Genomic DNA, 19,167 nt, shown 5'->3' with positions numbered 1-19,167 from the left:
CCCGGCAGTGGAAGCGCAGAGTCCTAACCACTGGACTGCCAGGTAATTCCCTTTTTTTGGCTGTGTTGCGCAGCTTGAGGGATCTCTAGGCCACCAGGGAACTCCCCAAAGCAGAAACTCTCTTAGTCTTTTTAGTCTTTTCCTGTGCTAAACCACATGAACCTCTCCTTTCAATATCCAGAACTCTCAATTAGTTCATGATGTCTCTAGTGGGCTAGCTCTGGAACCCTATCATTGGCATAATTTTTTTAAATTACTAACAAATTGTTCTTGCTAGCTTCAACAGAGAGGAAAGTGTAGACAGTAATAGAGTAGAAGAAATAATCGCACAACCAAACTTGAGAAGGGGTGTAAATAGGGCATATTTAGAACAGGCTTTGGCTACTCTAAATAAAGTAGAAAATATGTAAGAAGATGACTAAGGTATTTAATGGACTTGCAGGAAGAACAGAACAAAGAAATCTTAGGAAGGGAAGTGACCAGGGCAGCTCTGAGAACTTTGGCAGCAGATATTCATAGACCATCTCAAGAGTGTTGCCAATAAGGTAAATCAACTCCAATAACTCCCAGCTCCTGGCAACCACTGATATGCTTTCTCTTTCTTTACATTTGCCTTTTTTGGAAATTATATATAAATTTAGTTATACAATACATAGTCTTTAGTGTCTGGCTTCTATCATTGAGCATAATGTTTCTGAGGTTCATTCATGTTAGAGAGCGTTTCAGTAGTTTATTCCTTTTTAGTGCTGAATAGTAGACCATTGTATGAATTTTCAACATTGTGTTTACTTGTTCAACATTTGATGGACATTTGGATTGTTTCTAGTTTGGGGCTATTATGACTAATGCTACTATGAGCATTCATGTAAAAGTGTAATTTCTCTTTAGTAGATACCTAAGAGTGGGATTGCTGGGTCATGTGGTAAGTTTGTTTAACTTCTTAAGAAATTGCCCAACTGTTTTCTAAAGAGGCTGTACCATTTTACATTTCCACCAGCAATGATGAGAGTTATGTAAGTAATGATATATCATTATAGTTTTAATTCCCATTTCCCTAATAGCTAATAATGTTGAGCAACTTTTCATGTGCTCATGAGCCATTCATATATACTCTCTGATGATATGTCTATTCAAACATTCAAATCTTTTGTCATTTTTTAATTGGGCTGTTTCTCTTTTCATACAATTGTAAGAGTTCTTTAATTCTAGATATGAATCTGTTATCAGATGTATGACTTGCAAATATTTCTTCCCAGTCCATCACTTGTCTTTTCATTTTCTTTTCGACATGCATCAATGTTTTGTCTTTTCATTTTTTAATAGTGTCTTTTAAAGAGTAAAGGTTTTTTATTTTGATAAAGTCCAAATTATCAATGTTTTGTGTTATGGACTGTGGGTTGTTTTTTTCTTTTTTCTTTTTGGCTCTGACCAGGGATGGAACCCGTGCCACCTGCAGTGGAAACATGGAGTCCTAACCACTGGACCATGCCAGGGAATTCCCAGGATTGGACTGTGTTTTTATTGTCACATCTAAGAAATCTCTGCCTAACGCAAGGTTATAAAGATTTTTCTTCTGTGTTTTTCTAGACATTTTTAGTTTCAGCTCTTACATTTAGGTCTCTGATCCATTCTTAGTTAAATTTTATGTGTGGTGTGAGGTAAGGGTCATTGTTGTTGTTGTTATTGTCCTTCTCCTTCTTCCTCCTCTTTTTCTTCTTCTTCCTCTTCCTCTCCTCTTCCTCCTCCTCCTTCTTCTTCATATGATATCAAATTGTTCTAGCACCATGTGTTGAAAAGACTATACATTCTGCATTGAATTGTCTGAACACCTTTGTCAAAACTCAATTGACCATAAGTTGAAGAATTTTATTTCTGGATTCTCAATTCTGTTCTACTAATCTATATCTATTCTTACACCAATACCACACTATCTTAATTACCACATATTCATAATAATTTTTGAGATGACCGTGTGATATTTCTAGGATAACTTCCACTTAGTCATGATGTGTAATCCTTTTTGTGTGTTGTTAGATTTGGCTAATATTTTTAAAAGAATTTTAATATTTCTTTTCATGAGGGTTATTGGGACCTAATTACAAACAAAAATAAACAAATGGGACCTAATTAAACTTAAAAGCTTTTGCATAGCAAAGGAAACCACGAACAAAATGAAAAGACAACCCTCAGAATGGGAGAAAATATTTGCAAATGAAGCAACTGACAAAGGATTAATCTCCAAGATTTACAAGCAGCTCATGCAGCTCAATAACAAAAAAACGAACAACCCAATCCAAAAATGGGCAGAAGACCTAAATAGACATTTCTCCAAAGAAGATATACAGATGGCCTACAGACACATGAAAGAATGCTCATCATCATTAATCATTAGAGAAATGCAAATCAAAACTACAATGAGATATCATCTCACACCGGTCAGAATGGCCATCATCAAAAAATCTAGAAACAATAAATGCTGGAGAGGGTGTGGAGGAAAGGGAACACTCTTGCACTGTTGGTGGGAATGTAAATTGATACAGCCACTATGGAGAACAGTATGGAGGTTCCTTAAAAAACTACAAATAGAACTACCATACGACCCAGCAATCCCACTACTGGGTATATACCCTGAGAAAACCATAGGTCAAAAAGTGTCATGTACCACAATGTTCATTGCAGCTCTATTTACAATAGCCAGGACCTGGAAGCAACCTAAATGTCCATCGACAGATGAATGGATAAAGAAGATGTGGCACATATATACAATGGAATATTACTCAGCCATAAAAAGAAATGAAATGGAGGTATTTGTAATGAGGTGGATGGAGTTAGAGTCTGTCATACAGAGTGAAGTAAGTCAGAAAGAGAAAACAAATACAGTATGCTAACACATATATACGGAATCTAAGGAAAAAAAAAAAAAAAAAAAGGCCAGGAAGAACCTAGTGGCAAGACGGGAATAAAGACACAGACCTACTAGAGAATGGACTTGAGGATATGGGGAGGGGGTGGGGTGAGATGGGACAGGGTAAGAGAGTGTCATGGACATATATACACTACCAAATGTAAAATAGATAGCTAGTGGGAAGCAGCCGCATAGCACAGGGAGATCAGCTCGGTGCTTTGTGACCAACTAGAGGGGTGGGATGGGGAGGGTGGGAGGGAGGGAGATGCAAGAGGGAAGAGTAATGGGAACCTATTGTATATGTATAACTGATTCACTTTGTTATAAAGCAGAAGCTAACACACTATTGTAAGGCAATTATACTTCAATAAAGATGTTTAAAGAAAAAAAAAAAAAAAAAAAAAAAGAGTGGCCCCCACTTGCTGCAACTAGAGAAAGCCCTCGCACAGAAACGAAGACCCAACACAGCCATAAATAAATAAATAAATAAATAAATAAATAAATAAATAAAATATATCATAAAAAAATTTAAAAACACAAAAAATAAAGAAAACATTTTTTTTTTTTTTTTTTAACTTTGGGTTTATTTATTTATTTATGGCTGTGTTGGGTCTTCGTTTCTGTGCGAGGGCTTTCTCTAGTTGTGGAGAGCGGGGGCCACTCTTCATCGCGGTGCGCGGGCCTCTCATTATGGCGGCCTCTCTTGTTGCGGAGCACAGGCTCCAGACGCGCAGGCTCAGTAATTGTGGCTCATGGGCCTAGTTGCTCCGCGGCATGTGGGATCTTCCCAGATCAGGGCTCGAACCCATGTCCCCTGCATTGGCAGGCAGATTCTCAACCACTGCGCCACCAGGGAAGCCCAAGAAAACATTTTTAATCTTACAGTACAGTACCTTGAAAAGTAGAGTAGTACAGTACAACAGCTGACATACAGGGGCTGGCACGCATGTTCGCATCTTTGAAAGTTTGCAACTTGAAGTTTCGTACGTAGGGGACTTACTGTATTGTGTGGGGTGTTTTGAAATAGGACTTTTCCAGAAATGAAGCAGAAACTTTTTTTTTTTTGGCCACTCGGCTTGCAGGATCCAAGTTCCCCAACCAGGGATAGAACCAGGGCCCCCGGCAGTGGAAGCGCAGAGTCCTAACCACTGGACTGCCAGGTAATTCCCTTTTTTTGGCTGTGTTGCGCAGCTTGAGGGATCTCTAGGCCACCAGGGAACTCCCCAAAGCAGAAACTCTCTTAGTCTTTTTAGTCTTTTCCTGTGCTAAACCACATGAACCTCTCCTTTCAATATCCAGAACTCTCAATTAGTTCATGATGTCTCTAGTGGGCTAGCTCTGGAACCCTATCATTGGCATAATTTTTTTAAATTACTAACAAATTGTTCTTGCTAGCTTCAACAGAGAGGAAAGTGTAGACAGTAATAGAGTAGAAGAAATAATCGCACAACCAAACTTGAGAAGGGGTGTAAATAGGGCATATTTAGAACAGGCTTTGGCTACTCTAAATAAAGTAGAAAATATGTAAGAAGATGACTAAGGTATTTAATGGACTTGCAGGAAGAACAGAACAAAGAAATCTTAGGAAGGGAAGTGACCAGGGCAGCTCTGAGAACTTTGGCAGCAGATATTCATAGACCATCTCAAGAGTGTTGCCAATAAGGTAAATCAACTCCAATAACTCCCAGCTCCTGGCAACCACTGATATGCTTTCTCTTTCTTTACATTTGCCTTTTTTGGAAATTATATATAAATTTAGTTATACAATACATAGTCTTTAGTGTCTGGCTTCTATCATTGAGCATAATGTTTCTGAGGTTCATTCATGTTAGAGAGCGTTTCAGTAGTTTATTCCTTTTTAGTGCTGAATAGTAGACCATTGTATGAATTTTCAACATTGTGTTTACTTGTTCAACATTTGATGGACATTTGGATTGTTTCTAGTTTGGGGCTATTATGACTAATGCTACTATGAGCATTCATGTAAAAGTGTAATTTCTCTTTAGTAGATACCTAAGAGTGGGATTGCTGGGTCATGTGGTAAGTTTGTTTAACTTCTTAAGAAATTGCCCAACTGTTTTCTAAAGAGGCTGTACCATTTTACATTTCCACCAGCAATGATGAGAGTTATGTAAGTAATGATATATCATTATAGTTTTAATTCCCATTTCCCTAATAGCTAATAATGTTGAGCAACTTTTCATGTGCTCATGAGCCATTCATATATACTCTCTGATGATATGTCTATTCAAACATTCAAATCTTTTGTCATTTTTTAATTGGGCTGTTTCTCTTTTCATACAATTGTAAGAGTTCTTTAATTCTAGATATGAATCTGTTATCAGATGTATGACTTGCAAATATTTCTTCCCAGTCCATCACTTGTCTTTTCATTTTCTTTTCGACATGCATCAATGTTTTGTCTTTTCATTTTTTAATAGTGTCTTTTAAAGAGTAAAGGTTTTTTATTTTGATAAAGTCCAAATTATCAATGTTTTGTGTTATGGACTGTGGGTTGTTTTTTTCTTTTTCTTTTTGGCTCTGACCAGGGATGGAACCCGTGCCACCTGCAGTGGAAACATGGAGTCCTAACCACTGGACCATGCCAGGGAATTCCCAGGATTGGACTGTGTTTTTATTGTCACATCTAAGAAATCTCTGCCTAACGCAAGGTTATAAAGATTTTTCTTCTGTGTTTTTCTAGACATTTTTAGTTTCAGCTCTTACATTTAGGTCTCTGATCCATTCTTAGTTAAATTTTATGTGTGGTGTGAGGTAAGGGTCATTGTTGTTGTTGTTATTGTCCTTCTCCTTCTTCCTCCTCTTTTTCTTCTTCTTCCTCTTCCTCTCCTCTTCCTCCTCCTCCTTCTTCTTCATATGATATCAAATTGTTCTAGCACCATGTGTTGAAAAGACTATACATTCTGCATTGAATTGTCTGAACACCTTTGTCAAAACTCAATTGACCATAAGTTGAAGAATTTTATTTCTGGATTCTCAATTCTGTTCTACTAATCTATATATCTATTCTTACACCAATACCACACTATCTTAATTACCACATATTCATAATAATTTTTGAGATGACCGTGTGATATTTCTAGGATAACTTCCACTTAGTCATGATGTGTAATCCTTTTTGTGTGTTGTTAGATTTGGCTAATATTTTTAAAAGAATTTTAATATTTCTTTTCATGAGGGTTATTGGGACCTAATTACAAACAAAAATAAACAAATGGGACCTAATTAAACTTAAAAGCTTTTGCATAGCAAAGGAAACCACGAACAAAATGAAAAGACAACCCTCAGAATGGGAGAAAATATTTGCAAATGAAGCAACTGACAAAGGATTAATCTCCAAGATTTACAAGCAGCTCATGCAGCTCAATAACAAAAAAACGAACAACCCAATCCAAAAATGGGCAGAAGACCTAAATAGACATTTCTCCAAAGAAGATATACAGATGGCCTACAGACACATGAAAGAATGCTCATCATCATTAATCATTAGAGAAATGCAAATCAAAACTACAATGAGATATCATCTCACACCGGTCAGAATGGCCATCATCAAAAATCTAGAAACAATAAATGCTGGAGAGGGTGTGGAGGAAAGGGAACACTCTTGCACTGTTGGTGGGAATGTAAATTGATACAGCCACTATGGAGAACAGTATGGAGGTTCCTTAAAAAACTACAAATAGAACTACCATACGACCCAGCAATCCCACTACTGGGTATATACCCTGAGAAAACCATAGGTCAAAAAGTGTCATGTACCACAATGTTCATTGCAGCTCTATTTACAATAGCCAGGACCTGGAAGCAACCTAAATGTCCATCGACAGATGAATGGATAAAGAAGATGTGGCACATATATACAATGGAATATTACTCAGCCATAAAAAGAAATGAAATGGAGGTATTTGTAATGAGGTGGATGGAGTTAGAGTCTGTCATACAGAGTGAAGTAAGTCAGAAAGAGAAAAACAAATACAGTATGCTAACACATATATACGGAATCTAAGGAAAAAAAAAAAAAAAAAAAGGCCATGAAGAACCTAGTGGCAAGACGGGAATAAAGACACAGACCTACTAGAGAATGGACTTGAGGATATGGGGAGGGGGTGGGGTGAGATGGGACAGGGTAAGAGAGTGTCATGGACATATATACACTACCAAATGTAAAATAGATAGCTAGTGGGAAGCAGCCGCATAGCACAGGGAGATCAGCTCGGTGCTTTGTGACCAACTAGAGGGGTGGGATGGGGAGGGTGGGAGGGAGGGAGATGCAAGAGGGAAGAGTAATGGGAACCTATTGTATATGTATAACTGATTCACTTTGTTATAAAGCAGAAGCTAACACACTATTGTAAGGCAATTATACTTCAATAAAGATGTTTAAAGAAAAAAAAAAAAAAAAAAAAAAAGAGTGGCCCCCACTTGCTGCAACTAGAGAAAGCCCTCGCACAGAAACGAAGACCCAACACAGCCATAAATAAATAAATAAATAAATAAATAAATAAATAAATAAATAAATAAAATATATCATAAAAAAAATTTAAAAACACAAAAAATAAAGAAAACATTTTTTTTTTTTTTTTTTAACTTTGGGTTTATTTATTTATTTATGGCTGTGTTGGGTCTTCGTTTCTGTGCGAGGGCTTTCTCTAGTTGTGGAGAGCGGGGGCCACTCTTCATCGCGGTGCGCGGGCCTCTCATTATGGCGGCCTCTCTTGTTGCGGAGCACAGGCTCCAGACGCGCAGGCTCAGTAATTGTGGCTCATGGGCCTAGTTGCTCCGCGGCATGTGGGATCTTCCCAGATCAGGGCTCGAACCCATGTCCCCTGCATTGGCAGGCAGATTCTCAACCACTGCGCCACCAGGGAAGCCCAAGAAAACATTTTTAATCTTACAGTACAGTACCTTGAAAAGTAGAGTAGTACAGTACAACAGCTGACATACAGGGGCTGGCACGCATGTTCGCATCTTTGAAAGTTTGCAACTTGAAGTTTCGTACGTAGGGGACTTACTGTATTGTGTGGGGTGTTTTGAAATAGGACTTTTCCAGAAATGAAGCAGAAACTTTTTTTTTTTGGCCACTCGGCTTGCAGGATCCAAGTTCCCCAACCAGGGATAGAACCAGGGCCCCCGGCAGTGGAAGCGCAGAGTCCTAACCACTGGACTGCCAGGTAATTCCCTTTTTTTGGCTGTGTTGCGCAGCTTGAGGGATCTCTAGGCCACCAGGGAACTCCCCAAAGCAGAAACTCTCTTAGTCTTTTTAGTCTTTTCCTGTGCTAAACCACATGAACCTCTCCTTTCAATATCCAGAACTCTCAATTAGTTCATGATGTCTCTAGTGGGCTAGCTCTGGAACCCTATCATTGGCATAATTTTTTTAAATTACTAACAAATTGTTCTTGCTAGCTTCAACAGAGAGGAAAGTGTAGACAGTAATAGAGTAGAAGAAATAATCGCACAACCAAACTTGAGAAGGGGTGTAAATAGGGCATATTTAGAACAGGCTTTGGCTACTCTAAATAAAGTAGAAAATATGTAAGAAGATGACTAAGGTATTTAATGGACTTGCAGGAAGAACAGAACAAAGAAATCTTAGGAAGGGAAGTGACCAGGGCAGCTCTGAGAACTTTGGCAGCAGATATTCATAGACCATCTCAAGAGTGTTGCCAATAAGGTAAATCAACTCCAATAACTCCCAGCTCCTGGCAACCACTGATATGCTTTCTCTTTCTTTACATTTGCCTTTTTTGGAAATTATATATAAATTTAGTTATACAATACATAGTCTTTAGTGTCTGGCTTCTATCATTGAGCATAATGTTTCTGAGGTTCATTCATGTTAGAGAGCGTTTCAGTAGTTTATTCCTTTTTAGTGCTGAATAGTAGACCATTGTATGAATTTTCAACATTGTGTTTACTTGTTCAACATTTGATGGACATTTGGATTGTTTCTAGTTTGGGGCTATTATGACTAATGCTACTATGAGCATTCATGTAAAAGTGTAATTTCTCTTTAGTAGATACCTAAGAGTGGGATTGCTGGGTCATGTGGTAAGTTTGTTTAACTTCTTAAGAAATTGCCCAACTGTTTTCTAAAGAGGCTGTACCATTTTACATTTCCACCAGCAATGATGAGAGTTATGTAAGTAATGATATATCATTATAGTTTTAATTCCCATTTCCCTAATAGCTAATAATGTTGAGCAACTTTTCATGTGCTCATGAGCCATTCATATATACTCTCTGATGATATGTCTATTCAAACATTCAAATCTTTTGTCATTTTTTAATTGGGCTGTTTCTCTTTTCATACAATTGTAAGAGTTCTTTAATTCTAGATATGAATCTGTTATCAGATGTATGACTTGCAAATATTTCTTCCCAGTCCATCACTTGTCTTTTCATTTTCTTTTCGACATGCATCAATGTTTTGTCTTTTCATTTTTTAATAGTGTCTTTTAAAGAGTAAAGGTTTTTTATTTTGATAAAGTCCAAATTATCAATGTTTTGTGTTATGGACTGTGGGTTGTTTTTTTCTTTTTTCTTTTTGGCTCTGACCAGGGATGGAACCCGTGCCACCTGCAGTGGAAACATGGAGTCCTAACCACTGGACCATGCCAGGGAATTCCCAGGATTGGACTGTGTTTTTATTGTCACATCTAAGAAATCTCTGCCTAACGCAAGGTTATAAAGATTTTTCTTCTGTGTTTTTCTAGACATTTTTAGTTTCAGCTCTTACATTTAGGTCTCTGATCCATTCTTAGTTAAATTTTATGTGTGGTGTGAGGTAAGGGTCATTGTTGTTGTTGTTATTGTCCTTCTCCTTCTTCCTCCTCTTTTTCTTCTTCTTCCTCTTCCTCTCCTCTTCCTCCTCCTCCTTCTTCTTCATATGATATCAAATTGTTCTAGCACCATGTGTTGAAAAGACTATACATTCTGCATTGAATTGTCTGAACACCTTTGTCAAAACTCAATTGACCATAAGTTGAAGAATTTTATTTCTGGACTCTCACTTCTGTTCTACAAATCTATATATCTATTCTTACACCAATACCACACTATCTTAATTACCACATATTCATAATAATTTTTGAGATGACCGTGTGATATTTCTAGGATAACTTCCACTTAGTCATGATGTGTAATCCTTTTTGTGTGTTGTTAGATTTGGCTAATATTTTTTAAAGAATTTTAATATTTCTTTTCATGAGGGTTATTGGGACCTAATTACAAACAAAAATAAACAAATGGGACCTAATTAAACTTAAAAGCTTTTGCATAGCAAAGGAAACCACGAACAAAATGAAAAGACAACCCTCAGAATGGGAGAAAATATTTGCAAATGAAGCAACCAGGCAAGGGATTAATCTCCAAAATATAGAAACAGCTCATGTGGGACTTCCCTGGCGGTCCAGTGGTTAAGACTCTGCACTTCCACTGCAGGGGGCGTGGGTTCGATCCCTGGTCGGGGAACTAAGATCCTGCATGCCACGTGGCGTGGCCAAAAAATTAAAAAAAAAAAGATCATGCAGCTCAATATCAAAAAAACAAACCACCCAATCAAAAAAGGGGCAGAAGAGGGACTTCCCTCGTGGTCCAGTGGTTAAGACTCTGTGCTCCCAATGCAGGGGGCCCAGGTTTGATACCTGGTCAGGGAACTACAGATCCCACATACCACAAAAAAGATCCCATGTGCTGCAACTAAGACTCAGCACAGTTAAATAAATAAATAAATAAATATATTTTTTAAATGGGCAGAAGATCTAAATAGACATTTCTCCAAAGAAGACATACAGATGGCTAAAAAACATATGAAAAGATGCTCAACATCACTAATTATTAGAGAAATGCAAGTCAAAACTACAATGAGGTATCACCTCACACCAGTCAGAATGGCCATCATCAAAAAACCTACAAACAATAAATGCTGGAGAGGGTGTGGAGAAAAGGGAACCCTCTTGCACTGTTGGTGGGAATGTAAATTGGTACAACCACTATGGAGAACAGTATGGAGGTTCCTTAAAAAACTAAATATAGAACTACCATATGATCCAGCAATCCCTCTCCTGGGCATGTATCTGGAGAAAACCATAATTTGATAAGATATATGCACCCCAATGTTCATTGCAGCACTATTTGCAATAGTGAGGACATGGAAGCAACTTAAATGTCCCTCTACAGAGGAATGGATAAAGACAATGTGGTAATGTATATAATGGAATATTACTCAGCCATAAAAAAGAACAAAATAATGCCATTTGCAGCAACAACATGGATGGACCTAGAGATTGTCATACTGAGTGAAGTCAGTCAGAAAGAGAAAAACAAATATCATATGATATCGCTTATATCTGGAATCTAAAAGAAAGGGTACAAATGAACCTACCTTCAAAACGGAAATAGAGTTACAGATGTAGAAAACAAACTTATGATTACTAGTGGGTAAAGGGGGCAGGGATAAATGGGGAGATTGGGACTGACATATACAAATCAGTATATGTAAAATAGATAACTAATAAGGACCTACGGTAAAGCACAGGGAACTCTACTCAATACTCTGTAATGGCCTATATGGGGAAAGAATCTAAAAAAGAGTGTATATATGTATATGTATAACTGAGTCACTTTGCTGTACACCTGAAACTAGCACAACATTGTAAATCAACTATACTCCAATAAAAAATTTTTTTAAATCATAAAAAAGAATTTTAATATTTCTTTTCAGGCTTCCCTGGTGGCTCAGCAGTTAAGAATCTGCCTGCCAATGCAGGGGACACATTGTGAGCCCTGGTCCAGGAAGATCCCACATGCCGCAGAGCAACTAAGTCTGTGTGCCACAACTACTGAGCCCACATGCCACAACTACTGAAGCACACGTGCCTAGAGCCCATGCTCCGCAACAAGAGAAGCCACTGCAATGAGAAGCCTGTGCACTGGAAGGAAGAGTAGCCCCCGCTCGTTACAACTAGAGAAAGCCTGCATGCAGCAATGAAGACCGAACACAGTCAAAAATAAATAAATAAATAAATAAATTATTTTTAAAAAAGGTAACTATCCTACAAAAAATTTTTTTTTCATGAGGGATATTGGTTTACAGTTTTCTTTTTTCACAATGACATTATCTGGCTTTGGTGTCAGGATAATACCAGCCTCATTGAATGAGTTGGGAAGTGTAACTTCTTCCTCTATTTTGTGAAGGAGTTATATCAGATTGGTATTATTTCTTCTTCAATTATTTCATAGAATTTGCCTATGAAGCCATCTAGCCCTGGGATTTTCTTTATGGGAAGATTTTTCATTACTAAGCTTAATTTTTACTTCTTATATGTCTATTCAGATTTTATACTTAAGTAGTTTTGGTAGTTTTTGTATTTCTGAGAATTTATCCTTTGCATCTAAGTTGTATAATTTGCTGACCAAAAAAAGATGTTCAAATAATACCTTAATACAGCAGTCCCCAAACTTTTTGGCACCAGACACCGGTTTCCTGGAAGACAATTTATCCACGGAAGGGGGTGGGGGGTGGGGATGGTAATGCGAGTGATGGAGAGCGGCAGATGAAACTTCGCTCGCTGGCCCGCCACTCACTTCCTGCTGTGTGGCCCGGTCCCTAACAGGCCACGGATCAGTACCAGTCCGAGGCCCAGGGGTTGGGGACCCCTGCCTTAATATATCCTTTCAATTTCTGTAGGGTCAGTAGTAATGTTCTCTCTTTCAATCCTGATATTGGTAATTTGTGCCTTCTTTTTTTTTTCTTGGTTGGTCTAACTAAACATTTATCACTTTTGTTGGACTTTTCAAAGAATCATCTTTCAGTTTCATTGATTTTTCTCTACTATTTTTATTTCATTGATATCCACTCTGATTTTATTATTTCCTTACTTCTGCTTAGTTTGTGTTTAAATTGCTCTTTTCTAATTTCTTAAGGTGGAAGCTTACATTATTGATTCAAGACTTTTTGTTTTCTAATATTACCATTTAATGTTATATATTTTTCTCTAAGCACTGTGGGGAATACTTCCTTTAGAGTGTTGGGGAAAGCTAGTCAGAGGTAGAGGTCTCACCAGAAACACAATGCTACAAATCCAAGTTTCTTTTTGATACTTATTTATTTATTTTAAATATTTATTTATTTGTTTGTTTGTTTGTTTTGGCTGAGCTAGGTCTTAGTTGTGGCATGCATGCGGGATCTAGTTCTCCGACCAGGAATCAAACCTGGACCCCCTGCATTGGGAGCGCAGAGTCTTACCCACTGGACCACCAGGGAAGTCCCTTGATACCAGCTGGGAGAAAGAAGGCCCTGGCTCAGTCTCTTTCAAAATCTCTGCTAACGTTTGAAACATGTCAAAAATCCCAATGTTCACTCGTCTCCCCCATAAGTCCAGTTTGGCTTTGAATGCAGCCACTTTATCTGCCGACTTGAACACAGCTGTCGTCCTCCCCTGAAGTGACAGATTGAGTTTGTTGAGCAGGTTGACTATGTCACACAAGTAAGCAAGTTTTGTGACCCATTCTGTGTCACTGAAATGTGCTGCCAGTGGTGACTGTTCTTCTAAAAGAAATCTCTGGAGCGGCTCTCGTAACTCAAAAACTCTGGCCAGTGATCTACCTTTAGAAAGCCATCTCACTTCTGTGTATAAGAGAAGACGTGTGCTCTGCGTCCATCTCCTCACAGAGCTGCACGAACAGATGTGAGTTAAGGGCATGTACTTTAATGTGGTTGATAATTTTAATCACATCCTGCAAAACGTTGTTAAGTTCAGGTGACATTTTTCGGCTAGCCAGCATTTCTCTATGGATGACACAGTGCGTAGACTCACATTCAGAATCGACCTCTTTGACCCGAGTAGTGAAACCAGAAAGCCGTCCAGCCATGGCAGCCACTCCATCCATGCATATACTGACACAAAATGATCAATTCAGTTTTCTGATATGTAATTATTCAAAGACTTGAATAGTTCTGCAGCTGTGGTGTTGGTTGGCAACAAAAGTGCACATAACATATCCTCATGCACATCCTCCTGAAAAATATGTCGCACAAAAACAAGCATTGTTGCCTCATTGTCAACATCGGTAGACTCGTCAACCTGGATTGCGTACCACGGTGACTCATTAATCCTCTCGAACAACTGTGCCTCAATATCCTCTGCTATTTCATCAGTTCCTCTAGTTATGGTGCTAGTCAGAAGAGGAACACGTGCCACCTTTTTTTTTTTTTTTTTTTCACGTGCCACCTTTTGAACTTCAGCCTCTCCTAATAGTTCACGACAAATGTCCTTAGCAGCAGGCAGGATCAACTCTTCCCCAATAGTAAAGGACTTCTTAGCTTTAGCAATGCGGTTAGCCACTAAGAATGATGCTCTCAGTGCAGGCACATTTGATGAAGTGGTAGCCTTCAATAATTGCTTCTGTTCTTCATGTTCACATTTTTTTTCTCTTGAAAAACTCCAAAGGCTTGTCTTTTAATGCAAGGTGCTTGGTCTCCATGTGGCAAAGCAGTTTTGAAGGTTTTATGGCTTCGTTGGATAGCTGGTCGCCACATAGTATCCAAAGCAGGCTTGGAGAATGTGAATCACCTGTTGCAATGAACCTGTAATTTAAGTAGGACTCTTGGTATTTTCTTTTAAATACAGCTTTCTTTTTGTGGGCAGTCTTAGAGTCTTCTGCTGCCTCATCATTGGGTCTTTCCCCCTTTTCAAAGCAGCTCTCCAGTGACGTTTGTTTTTTACTCATTTTGGCTAGGGTTAGCTTGTGGGCTTACCAAAACTGTGACTGAGACAAGTGCGCAGTGCTTTCAAAATCGTAGGAAAGAGGCACAGACGGAAGTGGTAAATAAAATAATGGGTGGGCCACGTGGACTAAAATAAGTGTCGGATTCTGACTTAACGCCTGCCACCAGATGCAGCTGTACAATTGAAGTACATCAACCTACTTGCCACTATAAAGCCTGCCACCAAATGCAGTTAATTGCCACTTGACACTCACAGATGGGGTTGTGATAAGAGTCTGCAAACAATTGATTTATTATGGTCTCTGTGCAGTCACACCTCTCTGCTAATGATAATCCATATTTGCAGCCTCTCCCCAGCGCTAGCATCACGGCCTCAGCTCCACCTCAGATCATCAGGCATTAGATTCTCATAAGGAGCACGCAACCTAGATCCCTCACATGCGCAGTTCACAGAGGGTTCGCGCTCCTATGAGAATCTAATGCCGCCTCTGATCTGACAGGAGGCGGAGCTCAGGCGGTAACGCGAGCAATGCGAGCGGCTGTAAGTACAGACAAAGCTTCGCTCGCCCGCCACTCACCTCCTGCTGTTGGCCCAGGGATTGGGGACCCCTGCTGTACAGGATTCTAGTACTGAAGCTGCCCATGCTGCAGAAGCACGGTGGTGGGCAACCACCTACACTGTAGCAGCTGGACTCTGGTGAAACCTTTCCAATTGCAATGATTCTCCATCACCCCCTATTGAAAAATTTTAACATTGTGCCATCTGGCAAAGAAAAATTATTTCAAAGGCTCATCTTTTACACAGAGTTGACAATCAAGGGTAAATTTTGAGTTAAGAGACAGTAGACATGTCTGTCCTGTGATGTGTGGTCATTATGTCCCTGCTCAGTTTTTTTTAAATTCTTACTTTTGTGTTTTAGCTTGCTTTCTAGGTGTTGCCCCTCTGTCTGCATAGACTGATAGTCAACCACTGATTAGCCCAAGGCGGTGCTAAACCACCTCAAAGCAGTAAGGTTCCCCACACTTACCAATGGATTTGTATGTGCGTTTATGAGTATATTCAAAATTCAGGAATCTTTAAGATTTGTCCCAGGTTTTACTTCTTACCAGGCTTCTAGGTCTCCCCGGGCATGCTTGCAGCCTACCAATCAGCCAGAGATGTGTAGAGAACTTGTCTAGCCTCTCTATGGCTCTCTTATTGCCAGGATACGTCCCTATTATATATCTTGCTGGCCACTCCTCCCAACTAGAACCATAACCTAAGATTAGCAGAATCATGGACTCTGCCCATTCATTTTCCATCAGGTTTGCTGCTTTTATTGACCACACTATGGGGTGGCATTTTCTGTCCTCTGTTCCAAATCAAGTCATCCAGCTCTGGCAGTGAAGCTGCTACTTTCCACAGCCAGCTCCACCCTGGTAGAACATCTGTGCCATTGGAGCAGGAGATGGGATGGGGTTGGGAATGGGAACAGCCCCAGGCAAGAACCCCACAGACTCATATTGCTCCTACCTGAGGTTCAGAGGTTTTTCATAAGTAAGCACTTCTCAATTTGTTTGTCTTTAGTTAATTTTCCAGAACCCTGAAATGGCTGGTTCTGACAATTTTGTCTAGTTGTTTACAGGGGAGAGCATTTGCCAACCTCTTTACTCCACCATGGCCAGAAGTCTCTGCTGGTAGACCTTAAGATGGAGATTTATTCACCTCTGAGAATAATTTCATGATAAATATCTGTCATTACTGTGAGGCTCCTAAGGAAGCAGCAGACACATAACCAAGCTCTAAAAAGCTGAACTGTAGATTTAAATAACACGACTCTCTCTCATTACATTCCAAATTTTCCATGATTTACAAGTGAAGAAACTAAAGCACAGAGAGATCCACTCAAAAAACATTTGTTGAGCACTGACTTTATATCAGACACTATTCTAGGTTCTGGGGACAGAATAGTGAACAAAATAGTCCCTACGCTCATGGTAAAATTTTAGTGAATTAAATTCTGGAGACTAAGAAACTTGTCCAAGATCACATAACCAGTGAGTGATGATTCCAGTCTGTTTGACTCCCAAGTTCTTCCCACTTCTCCATAATGTCCCTTGTCTAAGTCTGTTGGGTTGCTATAACAAAGTACAATTGACTGAATGGCTTAAAAAAGAAAATTATTTGTTATAGCTCTGGAGGCTGGGAAGTCCAAGATCAAGGTACCAGCAGATTCAGTGTCATGACGAAGACTTCCTTCCTGGTTCACACATGACCATATTCTCACTGTGTCCTCACACGGTGAAAGAGACATGGGAGCTCTCTAGGTTTGCTTTTATAAGGGCACAAATCCCATTCATGAGGGCTCCACCTTCATGACCTAATCACATCCCAAATGCTCCACCCCCTAATACCATCACACTGGGAGTTAGGATTTCAATGTATGAATTTTGGGGGATACAAACATTCCGTCCTTAACACTCCTCAGCAATAACTTAGGTGTGAATAATGCTTTTCAGCATAAAGTGAACTTTCAACAATTTTACCTTGTTAGATCGTCAAGGGAAACCTGTGATGTAGAAATTTTAATGAAGGTTAAACGGAAGCATAAAAGAAGTATTTAAAAAGAAAAGCATACCCAAGACTTAAACACAGGCTTTCTAACACCTAATTATTTCCCTTAGTCATTAAAACATAATTTTTAGAGCAAAAACCTTATTTGATGAAAAAATTTTTGAATAGGTAATACATGCATATAATTCAAAACTCAAAACCTACAAAAGGGTATATAGTTCAGTTACTTAAGTAGGTACTCAAAAAGGGAAGATATAGTTTAAAAGTCTCTCCCAACCCCTGTTTCTCAGACACCTAGTTTCCCTTTCGTGGGAGAATAAATTGCATTGCTTGTTTAACATCCCTCTTGGCCAGACACTCAACTAGATGCCTAATAGGTCCTAACAAAAGTAACTCAAAGTAACCACATACACATAGTACAGTGTTAAGACCAATATAAAGAGAGTTGGGTTTTTTAAAATTAAAACAATACCTGTTTATTTCTCAGTCATGCTATCCATCCAATGTGCCAGGGAATTCTGTTCATTGTAGTCCCCAATGTATATGAATATAATCTGACATGCGAGACAGCAGAGGGACGATTTCTTAGCCTTTAGTATAGAATGTGGTCTTCTAATGAACTGAAACAAATTAAAGGAAAATATTTTCATCTATTTCAATAAGCTTTGGAGGAAACATCAAAGAAACATTTATTAAAACCTCTAAGGAATAAACATTCTTATATAATTTATTCCCACAGAGATTCATAGGAATATTTGTAAATTTTAAGGGCAGAAATTTTATATTCTTACCCTGGTTGACTATTTAGACCTAGCTGTCCTTCTTGAAAACTTAACAGAATAATGAAAATTGAAGCAGAATTTTCCACTATGAAATGCTCAAAGTTCTTCACTCTGCTGTCAGGAAAGTGTTGCTAGAGATGCAACATGGAATGCAACATGGAATGCAACATGTTAAGGAATGCAACATGATAAGCAATGAAATTTTTAGTGCAATAAGCAGAAGAGTCAAAACGTCCTTCTTTGGCAATGGTCTGTTTGTGTTCACAGCTTGTCATGCTCCCCAAATCTCCACATGTTCACAACCCAGAAGCTCTTTGAACCCCATCCTTTTGGGTTTTTATGGAGGCTTCATTACATAGTCATGATTGATTGAATCATTGGTCATTGGCATTGATTCAACCTCCAGCCCCTCTCTCCTCCCCAGAGGTGGGTGAGTGGGTGGGGGGGGCACTGAAGTTCCAATCCTCTAATCTCATGGCTGGGTTGCCTGGCAACCAGCCCCCATCCTTAGGTTACCTAGATGCTTTCCCCAAAGTCGCCTCATTAACATAACAAAAGATACCTTTATAGCTCTCATCTGTTAAGAAATTCCAATGGTTTTGGAGCTCTGTGCCAGAAAACAAATAAATGTTTCTATTATAAATCGCAGAATCACACCTACCCTAACAAGAGATTTGTATATCTAACTGCCTCCTGGTCATCTCCCCTTGAACGTCCAAAAAGTTGTTCAAACTCAAAATGTCCAAAAGTGATCCATTTTTATTTCCTGATGCCCATATCAAACTTGCTGCTCTTTTGCACTTGTCAACCTCTCAACTTGTATATATCCCTTCCAACCCTTACCCGCCATGCACCTTATACTTTAGCCTTGTCAGGCTACGTCTACTTCCTACAAGGTACCCTACTGTTATTCACATTTGTTGCAGAATGACTTTTGCACCACATAAGTGACTTAATGCAATTCACAGTTCATTGTCCCTAACCCATTCCTGTGAGTTAACTAATGCTTGGCACTTACTGCTGCATGGACACAAAGGAAAAGATTGATGCCCTAAACGCTCAATTCCCCATTCTCTCACTCCTGAATCCTGGCTAGAAGGCTATCTGGGTTCTGACAATTCTTCCTTTGCAAGGGATGCCACTTTCCAGAGTTAAAATGTTACTTGTGCCTCTG

At 39.0% G+C, this 19,167-nt stretch overlaps 1 protein-coding gene across 1 annotated transcript in view; it reads right to left on the bottom strand.

Annotated features, from left to right (window-relative positions):
* The window catches only part of SREK1 (splicing regulatory glutamic acid and lysine rich protein 1), a 76,025-nt gene extending 58,323 nt beyond the window's left edge, over positions 1–17,702 (bottom strand). The window contains exon 1 of the mRNA XM_036845788.1: positions 17,684–17,702. The gene's annotated coding sequence lies outside the window, so the exon portion shown is untranslated. The remainder of the gene's footprint in view (positions 1–17,683) is intronic.
* Between the last annotated feature and the right edge of the window lie 1,465 nt (positions 17,703–19,167).

The sequence above is a fragment of the Balaenoptera musculus genome, chromosome 3, assembly GCF_009873245.2.
Source record: "Balaenoptera musculus isolate JJ_BM4_2016_0621 chromosome 3, mBalMus1.pri.v3, whole genome shotgun sequence".
Lineage (NCBI taxonomy): Eukaryota > Metazoa > Chordata > Mammalia > Artiodactyla > Balaenopteridae > Balaenoptera > Balaenoptera musculus.
This window is presented reverse-complemented; position numbering and strand designations above follow the sequence as displayed.